Consider the following 14,877-nt stretch of genomic DNA (forward strand, 5'->3'; position numbering starts at 1 on the left):
TTTACTGTCTTTGGTTTGGGCGAGGAAATCGACGTTCTTGTTTGCTGCGTGTTTCACATTCTCATATTTTCCTTTTTCCTTTTTATCTTAAAATATGTTTTTAAAGTGTTTTTGTTTGATTGAAAAAAAAAATCTTCCCATCTCCCACCACAATCCACCTCCTTAGCTGCTCTAACGCTCTCCTTTCTGCTGTACTGGGCCCGTTCCTGAGAATGAAAAATCATCGAGTCGAAAATTGGTAAGAAGAGAAAAGTTTCTTTTACTCCCAGAAACACTTGCACCGACGGCGACTCTGCGTTCTAGATAGTCATCCAGCCCGTCGTCTAATCGCTGGCGAAGATGGAGTTTTCCTGGAAGAACAAGCGACATGGCTGCGTCCTACACGAGCTGTGATTTCAGAAAGAAGATTAACGATAGACAAAGAGGCACGAGATCCTAATGGAGTGATGGGATGGGATGGGAACTATTTTCACGTGCCCCTATCCGACATGGTTCAGGCACGTCCACCATGGATCCGCGTTCTGGCTTCGTCAGCCCACGGTTCCATGGCGGAAGGGGGGGGAGGGGGTGTTTATATGATGGGGACATACAATATTTGGTAGGACCATTAGCTATAAAATTCTATTACTGGGGACAACTATATTTACCTTTACTTATATATATCAAAATGATATATTATTTATATTTCTTTTTTATTTTTTTTTGAAAACACCATAAATTTTGTAAACAGGCTATATCATTTAATTATTTTTATTTAGTTGGTGTTATTTTTGATCGGGCTATTCCAATATTATTATTAAAATAATCATAAATTAAAACAAATTATATATTTAGTTACCCTAACTTTTTAGCCTAGAGAAGGAGGTTGGCATAGGGCGGGCGGGGCATCGCGTCCAAATGCAGTCCGCGCGCAACCCCAGGGTAGGCCAGAAGCCGGCCGGATTTCCCACGGGAAGGCGCGCCGGGGGGGGGAGGCCTCTACCAGGCATTCTATTGGTCGAAACCGCCCTACGCCCTACCGCACCCAAAATAGCACCCTACCACGGCGTCCCCCCCCCACCCCCGATCCCGCCTAACCCAAAGTTATCCATACAGCAATCTGGTCTAAAAGGCAGGATGTTAATATGAAGGGTGGGAAAGGAGGGAGTGATGAGGGTAGGAAGATATGTGGTGAAAAAACCCGCCAATCACGTCCGGACCGCCGAGGATGGAAAACTTATCTACCGATCAGTTATTTCAGTTGTTGGCTCCGAGGTGTCCAAAGGATCTCTTCAGCATTCGTACGCCTACACCCGCAAGGGTGCGTCACCCATACACATGACATAGTCATTGCGATATAAGCCCTAGGACAGTCCAGATGACCACTTATTCGTCAGGTGGGCTGCCCCGGTAGCAGTCCGGTTATTTTCATTTAATAAATTAAATATGGACTGCTCAAGTTAATACCAGTTTAAAATAGTTATATAAAAAGGAAAAAGGGTACATATATCATTAAAACAATACTTAAAAGGCTAAGAGGAAAATAAACTCATGCTAATATTAAAAGAGAGGGGAGTAGTCCACTCAATTTAATTATACTGACCGCTCCCTCCTCACAATTTCTTCACAGATTTACTCATCATTCAATCCGGTCAGCCAACAAGCGGTGCACCCACTGCCAGGTACGTGCCCCGCTGCTGCCCGATCCGGATACCACTCATAGCCATTCATTCATACCAAATATTATGTCCAAATACATACATTCATACAAAATAGTCACACCATACCATAAATATAAATATAAAATCAATCTAAAACCACTTACCGAGATGGGGCGCCGGCAAGCTGTGAGCCAATAGATTTCATTGAGTCTTCCAGAGTGTGTTTGGCCACAACCTACCTGACTGTAACCGCCTCATTACATCCTACCCCGCCATCCACCACTCTCTCCACCGCCAGTAGCCAGCGACCTCACACTAACATCCCAATATGCAGTTATCTTGGTTCATATTTTAACACCTGTTTGTTTAACATATAGCATTATAGCTTTATTTATCTCGTTATTACAGTATTTAGGAAGATTAAACATAATTATTGGATTAAATTTTAAACTAAACTTAATAAAAATATTTTTAAGTATATCTCTTTCCCCGCTGTAACGAGTGCAGTAGAATAGAAAATGGCGAACATTGTCCACTCTACCGCACTCGATGCAGTTGGGTTTACTTAACTTACTAATTCTTGCCCTGCTCTCGTTCAGGCCCATAGAGACTCCCAGTCGAAGTCTAGTAAATACTTTAGTAGTCAGTGGGTCTAAAAAGGTGGGACTTTTACTATTTACTTTAGGTTTAATTAAATAATGCCACAGTCTTGTTTTCCTGTCCCACTCAGTCTGCCAAAACAACATTAATTTATTATGTGCTGCGGCCATAATTTCATTACAGTTTAATTTAATATTAATATTAATTATTTTATGTGTAAGTGCTTTTTTAGCATTTAAATCTGCAGTCTCATTCCCAGCGATGCCAACATGCGCAGGGATCCACTCCATCACCACGGTGTGGCCTCTGTCTATAATATAATTAGTTAAGTTAATGATTTGTGGTATCAAATAAGAGCTGATGGTCTTGCCAACAGCAATCGCCTGCAATGAGCTCAGCGAGTCCGAAAGTATTAGAAATTTTTTTGGTTCCTTTAATTTATTTATAGTTGATAAGATCCATTTTAGTGCCGACAGGATGGCCACTAGTTCAGTTGTAAAAACTGACACCCGGTCAGTAAGCCGTGCTCGGCACGAAAATGGTTCGTCATTTACGTCTTTATTAACATAAAAGGCCATACCTGTCCTACCGGATATCGGGTCCTTGGATCCGTCCGTATAGACACAGATATGGTCAGCATAAAAATCATTAAGTGCAGCTTTAAATATAATATTTTTAAACGGCGGAAATTCAGTTTTTAGAGTTTCTTGTCTTAATTTTAAATTAACTATTACATAATTAGATTTATCCGGTATTTTTAGCACATTGCAGTTGTTGCTGAGCTGCAGACCCACCAGCTCTAGATTATTCGCCATACGGTTAGTATAATCAAGTACTGATCTATTTAATATATTGCCTACATTAATATTATCCTGTGTCATAAGAGACACAGGATGTGTTGGAACAACACTCCTAATCTTGTACCAGTACTCAAGGCATTGTTTCACTCTCCTCACACTCAACGGAAGCAATCCGAGCTCCACCCTGATGCTGTCATTGGCGGTGCCAAGGTGGGCCCCTGACACTATTCTGAGGGCAACATTATAGGTGGCCTCCAGTTTGGCTAATTGTGTAGGAGAGGCATTGCTAAAGGCCTGAGATCCATACTGGAGACGGGAGACAATAAGCGCCTCAAATATAACTAACAGAGTGCGCCTATCTGCGCCCCAAGTAGTAGCGGTAAGAATCCTGAGCATGTTTATATGTTGCTTGCAGGCATTGACTACTTCTGTAATATGATTACTGAACGAAAGGGATTGGTCGAAGGTTACTCCCAGAAACTTAACCGATAAAACCTGAGGTATAGCAGTATTTTTATATATAAGGTTTAGTTTAGTCTTTTTTCTGTTACCCTTGTTGGCAAAAATTATCGCAACAGTTTTGGTCCTGGAAACGGTGACCCCCCAGGTATCAGCCCATTTTTCTAAATTATTAATATCTTTTTGAATGTCACTTTTAATTTTTTCAATACACTCTCCAGTTCTCCAAAAAGCGGTGTCGTCCGCAAAAAGGCCAAGACTAAATTTAGTATCATAGGACTTATGGTCCAATAATCCTTTAGCAAGATCATTTATAAATATACTGAAGAGTGTTGGGGCTATAACAGATCCCTGTGGTATCCCGTTTTCCAAGTCCAGAACCGGCGAGAAAGCCTGAGCAACATTAACCGTAAATGAGCGTTTCGATATGAAGCGCTCTATAAAAGTAAACATGGGGCCCCTAATTCCCATGTCATATATTTTAATTAGTAGTCCGTGTCTCCAGACCATGTCATAAGCTTTTTCCAGGTCGACAAAGACGCCGACCACCTTTTCTCTTTTGCAAAAGGCTTCAGAAATTTCTGTTTGTAGTCTAAAAAGGTGGTCGGTGGTAGAATGATTTTTCCTAAAGCCACTTTGAAAGATCGTAAGAAGGGCATTTTTTTCCAAATGTCTTGTCAACCTACTATTTACCATAGCCTCCATGGTCTTGCAGACACTGGAGGTGAGAGATATAGGTCTGTAATTATTAGGATTAGCAAGGTCTTTGCCCCTCTTTGGCAGACTAAAGACTTCCGCATGTCTCCACTTCAGGGGCAAATACCCTTGCTTCCAAATATTATTAAATAATTCCAGGAACAGGTGGAGGGTACTCTCCGGTAAATTTTGCAAAAATATATAACTAAAATTGTCTGGGCCCGGAGCGGTGCCCTTGCGATTTTTAAATGCCTCCACCAATTCCTGGTAAGTAAATGGTTTATTGTAATCAGCATCTGAGAACTTGGAATCCAGGGGAATTTTACAATGTTTTTCCATATGATTTTTGTGTTCTTGGAAGCTTAGTGAATAATTATTAGTACCGGAATTATTTTGAAAAATTTGTCCAAAAATGTTGGCCTTTTGTTGGTTCGTGACATACATGTTGTTTTTAACCAGCAAGGCAGATTTAGCTATAGGTTTCCCCTGGATTCTCTTAATCTTCGACCAAACATCCTTACTACTACTCCTTACGTTCATACTAGTGCAAAATTGTTGCCATGATCGTTTTTTGGCATCCAATATTGCAACACTGACTTTAATTTTACTTAATTTAAAATTCTCTAAATTATCCTTAGTATTATTTTTCTGGTATATTTTCCGCGATTTATTACGTACTTTAATTAAATTAGCTAATTCAGCAGTCCACCATGGTACAGAATTATATTTAGTTTTAAAATTAGATCTGGGGACTGTATATTCGGCAATATTTATAACGGCTTTAATTAAATTATCATTAAATGTATCTATATTATTATTTCGTATATTGTCAGCCTGCAAGTTTAGACATCGTTTGTAGAAGTCTGGCCAGTCCGCTTTAAAAAAATTCCATCTACTTTTAGCAGCTGTAGGTTCTCGCCAACAGCTGTTTATATTATAGGTAACCAGTATGGGCAGATGGTCGCTGCTAAATTCATTAACCACCTCCCACTCACATTTAGGGGCTAACTCTACCGAAACCATGGTTATGTCGAGACACGACCAAGTATTATAACTATCTGAACAAAAAGTAGGGGAGCCATCATTTAAACAAATTAAATTAGCTTTAGTCATATACTGTTCTATTATGGCTCCTTGAGTACAAGTACGTTCAGCCCCCCATAAAGTATTTTTACAATTAAAATCTCCAACTATAATTTTTTTGTTTTTACTAACTGTATCGATTTCACTAAAATAATCCTGTAATTGTAACTTACCAGAGTTGCCTGGGTGGATATAGAAATTAAAAACATCTATAGACTCATCTCGGCCGTGAATCGTCACCCCCATGGCCTCTATATTATTTTTCATTTGTTTTAGAGTTATTGGAGTATACGAGAGGTCGTTCCTGACATAAACAGCTATACCCCCCCTACTGGTACAGTCTGTATTATGGTAAAACCCATAATACCCCGGTAAATTATAATCTTTAAAAAAAATTATATTTTTCTTAATATTATTAGTGGTTTGGGCCAGCCAGGTCTCCTGTATACAGACGACATCTATTTTTAGCCCAGAATTCTGTAGATAATGTTTTAGTTCGTCTCCCCTCCCTTGGGATCTAAGGCCTCTAGCGTTCCACTGCAGCAGAGCCAGTCCTTTAAATAATTTAGACGATTTAAGTCTATTATCTCCCCTTTCATTATTATTATTTTTATTAGTATTTTGATTATTAATTATCTTTTTATTTATATTCATATTATTATTATTATTATTTATATTTATATTTATATTAATATTTTTCCCCTCCAAATCCCCTTTTCTATTTATATTGTCCCCCATACTTGGTTCAACAGAGTACTATCTAATTGCATAATGCTTTTGTTTCAGACAGTAGTCTGTCGATCCACTATGGACACATCATCTGGCCTGGCTGAGTCGCAGCGGAACCAACCCATGTTGCCCTCCAGTGCCGTGGCGCCCCGCACCAACACCCCCAAATATTGGTGCATTGACCTACAGGCATGGCAAGCCTCGTCTTGATCTGATAAAATGGGGGCGGGTTCATCCTAGTCACGCGTGATGCAACGTGCAGAGGCATGTACAATGTATATTAAAAGGACATTCCTGAGTTTGCTGCAATTTTTAAGATGTTATCGGCTAACAGAGACTTTTTAACGATTGCAATTACATATCAAATATATTTTTCTGCATAAAATATTAGTAACTGTATATTATTTGTGTTTCTGATTGTTCTAATATTTGTACTAGATCAAATTTCATTTTATTTCCTAAAGACATACTCCAGTTTGGGCTTCTTACAAATATTAAGACGACTAGAAACACATTGAATATACAGACACTGATATTCTAAACAAGAAAATATATTTAATATGTAAGTTTATTCGTAGAAATATTTTATTAGTGGGAAACATCTTATAATGCAGCAAGCTCAAGAATGTCCCTTGTAAGGCAGTGACCACGGCTCCCCAACCTGTTCACTGCCTATGTTCTGGGGGCAATAAATCTTCTTCTTTTTTAAAGAAAAAAAAAGAATGTCCCTTAATACAAAACTGTTTCATTAGTTTCTAAACGGTTAATTGGGATTCTATGTATTTTTTTGTAGAGTGTCCTGGTGGCCGAGCGGTTGAGGTAGCGGGCTGTCAAATGTCATGCGAATCAGTGCAGTAGGAGTTTTAGCCACACATGCTACTATTGTCGTCTATGGGATTTGATTTGGTAGTATACACCCAGTACGTTGGAATACTCCCAATTAACAGTTTGTGTTTCTAAATGTTATATCTACTGTCTCGCTGCCCTTCTTTATTATACCATTTTAATACAAAATACAAACCCAGTTACAGATTTGAAGTCACAACCTCGCCTTATATCTGATACAAAAAAAGAAAGAAAGAAATGTTTTATTTAACGACGCACTCATCACATTTAATTTACGGTTTTATGGCGTTAGATATATGGTTAAGGATTACACAGATGTTGAGAGAGAAACCCGTTGTCGCCATTTCATGGGCTACTCTTTTCGATTAGCAGTAAGAGTTTTTTATATGCATCATCGTACAGACAAGGTAGTACATACCACGGCCTTTAATAGACCAGTCGTGGTGCACTGGCTGGAACGAGAAATAGCCCAATGGTCCCGCCGATCCCACATGGACCACGCATCGAGCGAGCGCTTAACCACTGGGCTACGTCCTGTCCCTGTTTTTGGTAGAAACTAGATGGCCTGGACCTAGGTGTGGTTTGATTATGATTTGAATTGCTTTAATGAATAACTACAGCATAGGCCTGACGATATTATATGGAAACCGGCCTCGGTCATCGGTCTACAGGCTGGTAGGTACTGTGTTCGGATCCCAGTCGAGGCATGGGATTTTTAATCCAGATATCGACTCCAAACCCTGAGTGAGTGCTCTGCAAGGCTCAATGGGTAGGTGTAAACCACTTGCACCGACCAGTGATCCATAACTGGTTCAACAAAGGCCATGGTTTGTGTTACCCTGCCTGTGGGAAGCGCAAAAAAAGATCCCTTGCTGCCTGTCGTAAAAGAGTAGCCTATGTAGCGACAGCGGGTTTCCTCTAAAAAAAAAAAAAAAAACCAGTGTCAGAATAACCATATGTTTGACGTCCAATAGCCGATGATATGATAAAAAAATCAATGTGCTCTAGTGGCGTCGTTAAATAAAACATATTTTTTTTTATATATATTATACGAAATGGTAAATCAAGACATTATCGAAATTAGTGGCATTATTTTAGACATCACTTTCCTCCAAGTATATACACCTGAAACTGACAATAATTTTTATGATCTTACCATTTTATATTACATCGCCAAGGATTAAACATTATTAAGAAGTCAGTGGGTAAATATATCAGTATACTATTGTATCTGGTGGAAACTACACGTTTTTATCTTCAAGGTTAGGTCTCACTACATAGATCACTTCCGGGTGAGAGTTCAGTCATCACGTCCACTATAGTTCCTAATTGTGACACATGTTATAGTTCACATATTCACTTCCAGCAAATGGTGAAGAATTCAAACAATATGTATGTTTAATGGTAAGCCTTTTGGCTGTATTTTGCCCATGTTATTTTGTAATATTGTGCATCGACATTTTGGGACATGGTCGTACAGCGCAAGAGACAGCCGGAGTGAATCGGTTAATGAACCACCTGCTCGGACCAGTACTACAGCCAGATGCGGTCATATAGCAAAACACTGAGCCGGAAACGTTCTCAATTTTGGAGTGAAAATAAATGCTTATATAATGTATGTTCGCAATGGTGAATGTTGTTAGTGCCAATGAGAACCCGTTCTATTGGCAATCTTCGTTTGAAGTTGGGCAATTTAACATGGGTTTCAATGGCAGACGACATCTGTGTATTTAATGATCTAAAATCATCTGTTTATGAGATATAAGTCGACAAAGTTGCTGTTAGTGGACATATTGGATTTATGCTAATTAGCACCTTTCCTGTTATCTGATTTTGGCGGATTTTGGAATTAATGCTCAGTGGGGTCACCTTAACAATATGAAGAAGAAAAAAAAAAACCCCAAAAACAACAACAACCCAACAACCCCCCCCCCCCCCCCCCCCCCCCCCCCCCTTCTGTTGCAATTTGTTCTAGGTTCACCTAAAATGTGGCTTATATTTACTGGACTACATCCTCTTTAATTGCCATTTTGTTGAAAAATAAAGGCAACTCTTTCCGATTCAATTGGGTTTTCACCACAAGAGTTATTCCCCCTGCATGTTAGAATTGTTACGTCTTGGTGAGAACCAGTCTCGGTGGTGTCGTGGTTAAGCCATCGGACATAAGGCTGGTAGGTAGTGGATTCGCAGCCCGGTACCGGCTCCCACCCAGAGCGAGTTTTAACGACTCAATGAGTAGGTGTAAGACCACTATATACACTCTTCTCTCTCACTAACCACTAACAATTAACAACTAACAACTGGACAGACAGCACAGATAGCTGATGTGTGTGCCCAGGACAGCGTGCAGTGGGTTAGCTGTTAGTTGGTTTGTGGTTAGTGAGAGAGAAGAGAGTGTAGTAGTCTTACCCACTGAGCCCTTAAGAACTCGCTCTGGGTTACATCCGGTACCGGGCTGCGAACCTTGTACCTACCTGCCTGTAATGCGATGGCTTAACCACTGCGCCACCGGTTAATAGGAGCAAACTGAGTAATCTCTTTTATTTAATTTGTTCCCTTCCAGGGAAAGAGATAGATATGTTCAGAGGCGAATCTAGGAGGGCAGAGGCCCCCATAACTTTGCGACAGTTATAATTTTATTATATATTAATTTTCTTTTCTTTTTTCACGATCCCCATTCAAACCTACCCAAAAGTTCCCTTGGCATTCCACCTCATGTCATTGTCCCCCTCCCCCCAATGGATTTTCTGGATCCGCCACTGATGTTGTAACTAGTAGGTATAAACCAGTACAGCAACATACATGTATAAAAACTAATTATCACTGGCAGATACACCCGGAAGGCGGGGTTGGGTGGGAGGGTGAAGGGGCAGATTCAAGAAATATATATTTTATTTTATTTTATAATTATTATTTTTAATGGTGGACCTAAGGAAAAGAAAGGGCACTGGGACCAACTCGTGAAAAGGGCAACCCAATGATTTATTTTAATGATAGAAAAGAGAGTCACTTAGATATATTGGGGGTTGGGGTCCAATTTATGAATCCGTTTCGGAGGGGGTGGGGTGGGGGTGTTCATAATTGATTTGCGCCCCCGACCGCCAGTGGAGTATACCAAAAATACTGGTAACCACATAAACAGCCAAACATTAATTCATCCAATATTGTTGTTGTTGTTATTGTTGTTGTCATCGTCGTCGTCGTCGTCATTATTATTTCTCTTCGGCTCTTATGACGACGTCTTATACATGAATCATGTCTGTCCAGGACAGACGCTAATATCAATAATACAATATAATATAATCACTAGTCTCTAAAACACACGACAAAACAGTGGTTATGATGTAGCATAGTTTATTTCACTGCTGTTAAAGCAAAACATATTACACGTATATATACAGGTATAACAACAGACAGATACATAAATAAATACATTGTTCATACAAATTTAAAGGTGCAATGTCGAGAATAATTTTGTACTGAGGTGCGATTGCAGTTTTAATTGCACACAATTTTAACTGCGTTTCACTGGTTCATTCATGGAGAAGGGGGTAGGTGGATATTCTTAGAATATGTTATGCAAAAAACAGTATGTCCAACAGCAAAAGATGGATTGTACAATGTCGCCTCTTTCCAAATATACTGAATATACTGAGAGAGAGAGAGAGAGAGAGAGAGAGAGAGAGAGAGAGAGAGAGAGAGAGAGAGAGAGAGAGAGAGAGAGAGAGAGAGATACTAAGTTAAACGTAACAACAACAAAAGGAGTAGACGCGCTGACTGTACAGCGAGTGCACTACAGCATGTACAGTGTTATATAACATATATACAGGTACTTCATCACTATTTTATACTAGCAGAAGTGTGTGCCTAGGATAGCGGTTTTTGTTTGTTTTTACACAATATAAGGACAAAAAAACCTTTAAAATATCTAAACTACTATTAACTGACAAACGTGAAAATCGCCCGATCTACGTCCATAAATCGGAAAACACAGTAGAGTTATCCCCTAATTTACAAACAGGTGAATAATAACAATAATGGCATGTTTGTCTTACAGAGATTTGAAAAAAAGGATAAATATCGCAACTAAAGAACATAATTAGTTTTTTTCAAATGAAACCAAAAAATGAGACATATTTTAAGAGAAAAAATAACCTCAACCATCATGTGAACGGTAACACAATGCGCATGACTGGAAGTGCAGGATCACTATCTTCAAACTGCATCAGATGACTGGTCCACCCGCGGAATGATTTCACGTGTAGTTATTGCTTCAGAACTTGATTTTCTTCTTCTTTCGCGATTTTTCTTCTTCTTTTTTTTTATAAAGTTAAACAAATATTTTGTTTTGATGTGTCATCTCTGAACTCCTTGCCATCATATTGCTGATATTTTCTCTTTTATAAAGTCTTCTTATCTTGTCATTTTTCCTAAAATATATTTTAACTGTCTTTTGTTTGTGCGAGGAATCGACGTCTTGTTGCTGCGTGTTTCACATTCTTCATATTTTTCCTTTTTCCTTTTTATCTTAAAATATTTTTTAAAGTGTTTTTGTTTGATGAAAAAAAAAATCCTTCCCATCTCCCACCACAATCACCATCCTTAGCTGCTCTAACGCTCTCCTTTCTGCTGTACTGGGCCCGTTCCTGAGAATGAAAAATCATCGAGTCTAAAATTGGTAAGAACAGAAAAGTTTCTTTTAACCCCAGAAACACTTGCACCGACGGCGACTCTGCGTTCTAGATAGTCATCCAGCCCGTCGTCTAATCGCTGGCGAAGATGGAGTTTCCCTGGAAGAACAAGCGACATGGTTGCGTCCTACACGAGCTGTGATTTCAGAAAGAAGATTAGCGATGGACAAAGAGGCACGAGATCCTGATGGAGTGAGCCGTCTGCTGCCAGCTGCGTCCTTTTTGTAGCTCTCCGTAACCATGGCAACGTCCCGGAGATGATAAGAACCACTTGATGACGCTTTCGGTTAATGTCACCGGAAGTAAGCCACAAGCCTCGTCTTGGTCTGATAAAATGGGGGCGGGTTCATCCTAGTCACGCGTGATGCAACGTGCAGAGGCATGTACAAATGAATGAATGAATGAATGAATGTTTAACGACACCCCATGACGAAAAATACATCGGTATTGGGTGTCAAACTATGGTAAATGAACCAAAAAAATTATGATCAACATCAATATAAAAATTCAAGATTTAAATAAAAACAGTGTAAAGAACTGTGCAAAAATACAAATATCACGGATAGATACTGACTTTTACTCAAAATTTCAATGTGTGCTGTATTGGCCATTCTCAGAGAATGTTACACCCCTGCACACGGCGAGGTTACAGCACGCGCAGGGGAGGCATGTACAATGTATATTAAAGGGACATTCCTGAGTTAGCTGCAATTTTTAAGATGTTATCGACTAATAGAGACTTTTTAACAATTGTAATTACATATCAAATATATTTTTCTGCATAAAATATTAGTAACACTATATTATTTGTGTTTCAGATTTTTCTAATATTTGTACTAGATCAGTTTGGGCTTCTTACAAATATTAAGACGACCAGAAACACATTGAATATACAGACACTGATCTTCTAAACAAGAAAATATATTTAATATGTAAGTTTATTCGTAGAACTATTTTTTTAGTGGGAAACATCTTACAATGCAACAAACTCAGGAACGTCCCTTTAATACAAAACTGTTTCATTAGTTTTTAACCGGTTAGTTGGGATTCTGTATATTTTTTTGTAGGTTTTCCGGTGGCCGCGCGGTTGAAGTAGCGGTCTGTCAAATGTCATGCGAATCAGTGCAGTAGTAGTTTTAGCCACACATGTTACTATTGTCGTCTATGGGATTTGATTTGGTAGTACGTTCGAATACTGCCAATTAACAGTTTGTGTTTCTAAATGTTTTATCTACTGTCTCGCTGCCCTTCTTTATTATACCATTTTAATACAAAATACAAACCCAGTTACAGATTTGAATTCACAACCTTGCCTTATATCTAATACAAAATAATGACACAACTACAGTTTTAAAATCATAACGTTGCCTTATATGTAATACAAAATACAAATATACTAACAGTTAAAGTCACGACTTCATATCCACGTCTAATGCAAAATGCAACTTTAAAATTATAGATTAATTTTTATTTATTTTTTAAATTGGCCCCTCCCCCTAAAATCTATAATTTTAAAATCGCAATCTCTTTTTTTGTAATGTAAAATACAAACACATTCATATACACTTGTCTGTCAACCGTTTCAAAAAAAAAAAAAATCTACGTTTGTGTTCAGATCAATCTATTTACAGTACTAATCTTTGCCAAAAAAGACATTTTCGTACCAGTGCCGGAATGGCCCCTCAGACTAAAGACTTCCTTTATAAAAAAAGATTTAATAATTATAAAATCATTTAATTTTTTTTATTTGTCATGTAATAATAATCCGGCCCTGGTTCGTACTAATAACAGCGCAAGCAAAGTACACTCTTCACCGGTCACTATTCTTTACAGGATTGAATTCTTCCAGACACCGGGCAGACGGCGGGCAGTCACCTTGTGACGCAACGTTTAAGGTGGGGAAGAGTACTACAGAAGGAATGGTTTGTTAAAGGGATTGTTCTGAGGTTGCAGCCATTGTAAGATATTTGTTTTGTTTAACGACACCACTAGAGCAGATTCATGTATTAATCACCGGCTACTGGGTGCCAAACATTTGGTAATTGTGACATATAGTCCTAGAGAGGAAACCCGCTACATGTTTCCATTAGTAGCAAGGGATCTGTTATATGCACCATCACACAGACAGGATAACACATACCACGTCCTTTGATATACCGGTCGTGGTGCACTGGCCGGAACGAGAAATATCCCAATGGGCCCACCGACGGGGATCGATCCCAAACCGTCCGCGCATCAAGCGAGCTGTTTACCACTGGGCTACGTGCCGCCATTTAAGATGTGTCCTATTCATAGAGTCTTGTTATATTACACAGTACATTTCATTTAAGATGTGTCCTATTCATAGAGTCTTGTTATATTACACAGTACATTTCGTTTAAGATGTGTCCTATTCATAGAGTCTTGTTATATTACACAGTACATTTCATTTAAGATGTGTCTTATTCATAGAGTCTTGTTATATTACACAGTACATTTCGTTTAAGATGTGTCCTTTCGTTTAAGATTCATATAGTCTTGTTATATTACACAGTACATTTAAGATGTGTCCTATTCATAGAGTCTTGTTATATTACACAGTACATTTCGTTTAAGATGTGTCCTATTCATAGAGTCTTGTTATATTACACAGTACATTTAAGATGTGTCCTATTCATAGAGTCTTGTTATATTACACAGTACATTTCGTTTAAGATGTGTCCTATTCATAGAGTCTTGTTATATTACACAGTACATTTAAGATGTGTTCTATTCATAGAGTCTTGTTATATTACACAGTACATTTCGTTTAAGATGTGTCCTATTCATAGAGTCTTGTTATATTACACAGTACATTTAAGATGTGTCCTATTCATATAGTCTTGTTATATTACACAGTACATTTCGTTTAAGATGTGTCCTATTCATAGAGTCTTGTTATATTACACAGTGCATTTAAGATGTGTCCTATTCATAGAGTCTTGTTATATTACACAGTGCATTTCATTTAAGATGTGTCCTATTCATAGAGTCTTGTTATATTACACAGTACATTTCATTTAAGATGTGTCCTATTCATAGAGTCTTGTTATATTACACAGTACATTTCGTTGAGATTTAAATGGTCACAAGTTCATTAGTTTCATATCTGAAGATTCTACTTATCCATCGGCCTCGGTGGCGTCATGGTTAGATCATCGGTCTACAGGCTGGTAGGTACTGGGTTCGGATCCCAGTCGTGGCATGGGATTTTTAATCCAGATACCGACTCCAAACCCTGAGTGAGTGCTCCGCAAGGCTCAGTGGGTAGGTGTAAACCACTTGCACCGACCAGTGATCCGTAACTGGTTTAAC

Source organism: Gigantopelta aegis, chromosome 13 (assembly GCF_016097555.1).
Source record: "Gigantopelta aegis isolate Gae_Host chromosome 13, Gae_host_genome, whole genome shotgun sequence".
Taxonomy (NCBI): domain Eukaryota; kingdom Metazoa; phylum Mollusca; class Gastropoda; order Neomphalida; family Peltospiridae; genus Gigantopelta; species Gigantopelta aegis.